The 7,480-nt window shown below is 36.9% G+C and overlaps 1 long non-coding RNA gene across 1 annotated transcript; it reads left to right on the top strand.

Moving 5' to 3' along the window:
* The first annotated feature begins 490 nt into the window (after nucleotides 1-490).
* LOC115144846 (uncharacterized) lies at nucleotides 491-6,944 on the top strand. Its single transcript, XR_003865874.2, has 2 exons — nucleotides 491-1,071; nucleotides 1,288-6,944. It is a non-coding gene; the product is annotated as an uncharacterized LOC115144846 (long non-coding RNA).
* The last annotated feature ends 536 nt before the right edge of the window (nucleotides 6,945-7,480 follow it).

Below are 7,480 nucleotides of genomic sequence, written 5' to 3'. Positions count from 1 at the left end.
ACAACTCAAAGACAGAGTATTAACTCTTTAGCATGCCACAGCAGCTAGCGTGGAAGCAGCATGGAGAAGACAAAAAACATAAGCTAGTTGCGTATACTTGCGTACTGTAGTGAAGCACGTGGCAGGGTAGGAGCAGGGTTTGTAGAGTTAGAGTACAGCAAGACCCTCCTCCTCCTGCCCTGACTCGATCACTCTGAGGGGCTAAACATTGCACGACCCTTACAGCTATTTTGGCAAGGAGTCAAAAGCCTGATAACCATTCTGTTCTGGAAGAAAAACAGCTGCCGTGATTACAATGTGATTGGGAATTCACAGAAACACGAGTGGTTCTGATTTGTCCTGGATATAAAGGCAGAGGATAGCTTATCCAAATAAGCCAGGAACTATAGCTGTACTGACTAAAAACGTATCATATTTAAAACCAAAAGGAAAGGATTGTTGAGTGTATTTGGGTCTAAAGTATCCCTTACCCTAGAATCGTCTAGAGTCCTGCATCGTGACGCGCTCCACCCTCCCTAAACCCTGCTGTTTGCGCACACACACACACACACACACACACACACACACACACACACACACACACACACACACACACACACACACACACACAATTATGTACTACAGGACTACAAAACAACATGGCAGACTAGTCCTCCATCTTAGTTCATACTGATTATTCTTTTGATTCACATGTCTGCCTATCTGAGTTTTTTATGCTCCTTCTCTCCCTTCCTCTCTCCCAGCTTCTCTCTCTCTCTGTCCTGCCACCTTCTCCACTCTGCGACCAGCATTTGGCTTTTTCCACTTGTGGCAGATTACTGTAAGGCTATTGTAAAACAACTTCCTGCCTCTTTTGGCTCTGGTTCCAAAAAACGGCAAAGGCTGGGCTCACGCGTCTCCCCCCCTCTCTCCCCGAAGTATCAGAAGGTCTAAAAAGAGAGAAACCAGAAAAAGGAAAAGTGTAAAATCTCTGTCTCCTCTTGAGGACTTATTTTGATGCCTTGTGTCTTTAATGCCACATGAGAAGTAAAGGAGGAGAGCAGGGGACTGCATGCCTAGCAGAACGGAAAGGTGGGGAAAACTCTCATTTTGCTGCTTTTACTGTGTAACCTTCTGTTGGTTTGTGGAGGACATTTATGCTGTTAGGTTAGCTCAGACAAAACTACCCAACATGGCTGCTGCTGCAGGGTTCCCGTCTTGTCTGCGGAGTGAGTCTGTGAGGGGTACTTTTCCTAACGCAGCCACCCGGTTCCTTTCATCGCTGGCTTTTTCTCTCTCCCTCGTTAGAACAGCACAGCAACACCGGACCGACTGGAGGCTCCTCCGCTAGCTCACTCCGAGGACTCTCTCCTCTCCTCCTCTCTTCATGACAAGGTTCAATAAGACACAGGTGGCCACATTCAATGGACCTGCAGAGGGAAAAAACATTGTTTGTATTTACTTACTGAAGACATGGTGCAACCAAGTTCGGGCGTTATTAACAGTCTCTCTAGTCTTCTTTTTAAAAAATGACACAAAATGGGTTGGATGTGTCTGCATTGGAATGAGCTAGAACCCTAAAACCCTAGAACCCAATCCAAAGCACCGCAGCCTCACGTCACATCTCGCCATGCGTTTTAACCAATTGAAAAACTAATTTCTTTGCGTTGAAACATATAGGTTTAAACATACAGTTTGTGGATAATGTAGATATATTATAGAATATGTATTTTTGTATGCACAATCCTGCTCAGTTTCAGTAGAGGACAGACAGTAGGGAAAATGGACATGGAACTATGAATTTGTTTTAGTTGTTGGTTTGGAACGGTCTGTAGTGATAATTTAGCTTAGTGTGCACGTAGCACAGCATTTGCAAGAAGTTCACTTGAGGATAGGGTTTTGGTTTTGGGAGGATGCCAACTTTTACGACTGCGTGCCTCTTACCTCGTTCCCCTCTTCTCTACTCTGGTTGCATTTGTCTGTAATGAATTATATTTTAAAATGTATTTATATATGTAATTATATATGTAATTATTATATTTTAAGTTGTGTTTTAGAATTATAAATGACTTTAACCATGCTTTCTTTAAACACATTTCAAATAATAAATTAAGCCATTTTAAGATGGCACGTTTTAATATTTTTTTTAACTTAGATATTTTTTAAGGAATGCTTTCTTACACAGGTGTGTATAAGAACTGTACAACAATACCTTTAAAAAAACCATGTCCTAGTACTACAGAAAAAAAGCTTGGAGGGAGGACAGGGAGGTAAATGTAACTATTCCTTCTTTAGTATATTTGAAGGGATTTCTTAACCCTATTGTTAATAATTACGATATGCTATGGAATGCTATGTATCTGAATCAGCATGAACTCTTAGAATCTTTAGATGAAATCACAATAGATTAAATGGTTAATAAAGTTTAAAGTAAATATCCAACCTGTTAGTCAAAGCTATGTTCCTGGTTTTGAAATGCTACAAATCCACATAACTCACTACAGTGGATGGTGAAGGATAGAATGATCAGAGTAGGAAGTTAACTAACACGTCAGTAAATGTGACTTAGCTATCGACACGTGAATACCGATTCAGTCATTCAGTCCTATTCAAGGAAATGTTCATTAAAATGGCGGACGCTGCCATGTCATTTGCTTCATTCGGAATGTTAACGTATTGTGATACATTCAAAACTTAACCTTGCTTAATAAAATCTATTCCCGTACTACACATTTTGTAAAAAGTGAACTACAACGACTCCAGGAAAAATCCTCACACATTTAGTTTCTGTCTTTTAACCCTTAAATTGACAAGCTGGTTATACATTTGTAAGGAAGTATTTGGAATAACAAACTCATAATTCAACAGAAAAAATGAAGCACAATCAATATGAAAATTGCTATGTGGTCTTAGATAACTTAAAATCTATGACAAAACAACTAAAATAGTATCCAACAATTTCATATGTAGTTGCTGTACAGATTAATAAATACATTCAATGTTAACCACTATGTATAATGTATATCACTAGTATATATGGTAAAAACAGATCATGCAAATATAATTTTCTCCAACTGGTCCTACAGAAAATTATAACTTTTGTTAGTATGCATGTTGGATCTTATCATGGTAAACAAAAAATATGTAATACATCAAATGTTTATTTTGGGATAATAAGAATTCCTGATCATGCAAAATGTAGGCTGTGGATTCTCACTTCTTGCTTTTCTCATGTGTTATGAGTAATTAACTAAATAAAAGGGTCAGCCAAGGGAAGATCAAACTAAATGCAACATATTATCTTTGCAAAAGAACAACAAGATAGATCTATGTACAACACTACATCTTTATTTTCTGCACAGGGGGCATAATCATGGCATTCTCTGATTTATCTCATTGAAATGTCTCTTTTTTTTTGCCTCACTTTAAAACGTTTTGTGCTCCATCATTTTTATACATAAGTTGGAGTCACAGAGTAACAGTCACAAGGTCTCTGTATTTTCAAAGCTGTCATACCTAACACTTGGTATTCCATGTAGGTCACATAAGGAGAGTCGAGGACACATGATTAGGAGCCTGTTTGCTTGTCTTTAGTGTCTAGAAACACAGGAAACAGCCAGGAAAGGAAGGCTGAGGAATATGAAATTGCAGTGGGCAGTAGCGCCGCATAGGCAAACATGATCTACACTCCTTTACCCATTAACCACCAACAGGAGTACAAGCCAGATTTCTGACTGTGCAGGATCAGAAACTGCAATGCATCAGGATACCAGGCACATACAGCTGACACATCAGACAGAAACAATTGATATTCTATAGCAGGGTTCCTGACATAAAAGACTGTAAAATCACCAGGACATCAGCTTAAAGTGATTTTAATTGAGAAAATCTGTTCCCAAGTCTTCCCACGCATAAACAGAGGCATACAGTATGTGATCGTATCCCAATGTTATCAAGGTTTGAAATGATTCTGTTTTTGTCAAATACTATATCTGTTTGGGATTATTGCGGTCAATTTGCAGTCTACAAATTATTTGGAACCATGTCCCCCCCCCCCCCCCCCCTGACCATCCACTCAAGGAAAAATTGGCCTGTGACTGAATGTATTAGGGACCCTGTTTTAAAGGAAGCTAATCAGGAGGATAGCACCAACCCACAAGGCCGGATGGCCCTACGTACGCAGGGATGAAAGACTTGGACTCCCTCTCTAGGAACAGGGGCCGAGTGAGTCTATGAGGTGGTCTTGCTTCAACCAGGCACGTGTCTAAACAACTTCTCTATTACACCTGACCTCTGAGGGCACTCCCCATCGAGCAGGGAACAAAGGCCATGACCCTGGGGTCAAAAGTGTTATACGGGAGGCCCAATGAGGAACCCAGTGCTGTTTGCTTTAAGAAGGTAAAGATGACTAACACATTAACTAATGCTGAATAGGGGATTATCCCCGAGGGACGTCACTCACAGGGTCTACACATCACGTCTTATTAACACCCCTGACCTCTGGTCCGTCACCTCAGGCAGCTGACTGCGACCGCCACTCTCCCTTTCTGTCTATGTGTAAGAATAACACGCACACGCACGCACGCACACACACACACACACACACACACACACACACACACACACTACAAGACGGTGGTAGGGATGGGTGCAACGTTGCTTGAAAAAAGTTTTTACAATCACTATAATTAATTACTGAGTATCAATTCTGAATTACAAACAGTAATACTTAATAGTAGTATTGCCATGAGAAACAAAATATAAGAAACCTTTGAACTTTATACCGGGCATTTAGTTTAATTTCAAGTCTTTGTTTTATGTATGATTAGCAAATGTGTATCTTTGACATTTAATTTCACAATGATCATGAGTCAAGGAATTTATTTACACCCTACACAACAATAGATTCCCTCAAATTGATCCTCCGTGTTACTGAGCTGCAAGTGTTCCACGGCACTTCCTAAAATGGGAGCATTTAGATAAAGTTCTGATCACAAAATGGTGGACAGAAGACATGCGCAGTGTGGATATCATGGATAATATTACACGATATGATAGATAGACCCTTTCAACAGCACATGCTTATTCACACATTTTCAATTATTACGTATGTATTGAGTGGGTGAGTAAATTAATTGTGTCAATGTGAAAAAGTGGAAGCTGACTTAACCCTATATCTCCTGGCAGATTACACCTACATATTCATTATTGAAACTAAACAAGCATGGTTTCATTTCATTGGGTGTACTGTTACGTGCAATACCTCATAATGTAATGATACCATTTTCTTCTGAAAAACAAATATGAAATGTGATTATTATGTGTATGAGGAAATCAATTTCTGAGATGGTGATGTTTAAGAATTAAGAATTTGCTTTGTTGTACACATTTACACTTGAATATTGTACAATCTTAAAGAAAATTGTATTTGTGAAATATGTTCTATTCGTCATGTGTTTTCTTTTTAGAAATGGGTTCACAGCTCAACTTAACATTATAAAAGTCAAGTATTCATTTGAATTGAAAATAGAAGATGTCTTTTCTAATGACAATACCATTTTCAATATATGTATAATGAAGGGCCTTTGGAAAGAATATCAATACATAACAAATAACTCTGTAGCTATAGCAATGAATAATACAATGAATTAGTTACTGTCACAAAATATGTTGTATTACATACCTCAATAGAAAAAGGTGGAACAAAGAGCTTACATTTCAAATCAAATCAAATTGTATTTGTCACATGCCCCGAATACAACAGGTTTAGACCCTACAGTGAAATGCTTACTTACAAGCTCTTAACCAACCATGCTTCAAGAAGTTTTAATAAAATAAGTGTTAGGTAAATAATTGATAAGTAAAAAATTCAAAATATAAGTAAACAAAAAATGTAATGGCAGCAGTAAAATAACAATAGTGAGGCTATATACAAGGGGGTACTATATGATTAATATAGAATGAATACATCATTGGAAGTGCATTGATTAGATAATAACTGATATTACAAATCAAGAATGAATATCAACCGGGTAAGAAGAAATCACTTCAAACCTAAATTAGGCTATTCCAAAGAATCTGTCGAAATTTGTCAACCACATGTCGAATTAAAATCAGGTGCATCTGCGTGTAATTGTAACAAATGATGCAATAATAAACTGCCATATAGCAAGTCCTTCATCTACAATCAAACATTGTGATTTACATTTTTTTTTAAAGCTAAAATAAGTCATGTCTGCCAACAAGGTTAAGCATTTTCCCATGATCAGAATTTCAAAAAAGATGGGAATAAATTATTTATACGTAAATTATATTGAAAGGATTTTGAAATATCGAAATAGCATATTTTTCCAATAAAACATGTATTCAAAGGAAATAAGCTCGCACACACCACTCTGGCAAAGTATCACTCATTTACATCCACGCCAACTTATTTTCTTTGAATAACTGTTTCACTCTTCCAATGCACCTGCTAAGCAACAAGTAACACTCTCTTTAATTTAAATAAAACATTAACAAGTAGAAAATAATCATTGAATTTATGAAAATGAACTGCACAGTATCATTTGACACAGTAAGCAAGGCTGCAAATGATATATATTCACTTCTAATTGAAGAGGTATGAACCTTTATCAGTAACATTTAACACTTTAACCTCTACATCTGTATATCTGAATGTATTCATCTGTGAAATTCCAGCAAACCAATATGCTATGGTCATTAAACAATGAGCTGTGAGATTATTGTATTGATGCTTTCTTTACACAGAGATGTTTTTCATAAATGTGATGTTTTGAATGAGAAGTCAAGGCCAAAGCATGTGGGAGTAACTTACAAGATTCAAGAGTCATGAAGATTAATGTCATCTTGTTATGGTTTTTATGCATTGAGTATGTCGGAGAATAGTAATTAAACTATTTTACCATGTGTTTTCAGGGAAATATTTAAGTCATTTTACGAAATTACTTACAGATGTCAGATCTTAATTTTTGCCAGTTTGCTACATCAGGAAAATAATCCTACACCAACAGGACATTTGAATTATTATGTGGATTATAATTAATGGCCATTTTTGTAGGATTCTATACATTTTTAGTATAGAACAATCAAGTTAGAAATTTGTGGAAATTACAAACTTCAGAAGCCTTTTTAAACCTTAAATAAACATCGCAGGAAAGCCTGCAACAGGGTGATCAAATTAAGATTTACACCTGTACACTATTACAAAAACGATATTGTCGATTGCCAATTCATCATCCAACTTCAGTAGCATTTAGCTGGTGTTTAGTCACCTTTGTATGCAAAAACTTGAATCAGAAGCTAATACAGAGGCTCTAATACATACCTTCATATCTTACATATATACAAGCATTTCGTTACACCCGCAATAACATCTGTTAAACCTGTGTATGTGACCAATAAAATTGGATTTGATATATTATTGTATAATTAAACATATAAACACACAAATAAACACAGTGACTGAATGTAAAGTAGATGG

Source organism: Oncorhynchus nerka, linkage group LG17 (assembly GCF_034236695.1).
Source record: "Oncorhynchus nerka isolate Pitt River linkage group LG17, Oner_Uvic_2.0, whole genome shotgun sequence".
NCBI lineage: Eukaryota > Metazoa > Chordata > Actinopteri > Salmoniformes > Salmonidae > Oncorhynchus > Oncorhynchus nerka.
The sequence above is the reverse complement of the archived record's forward strand: the minus strand, read 5'-3'. Positions and strand labels throughout refer to the sequence as shown.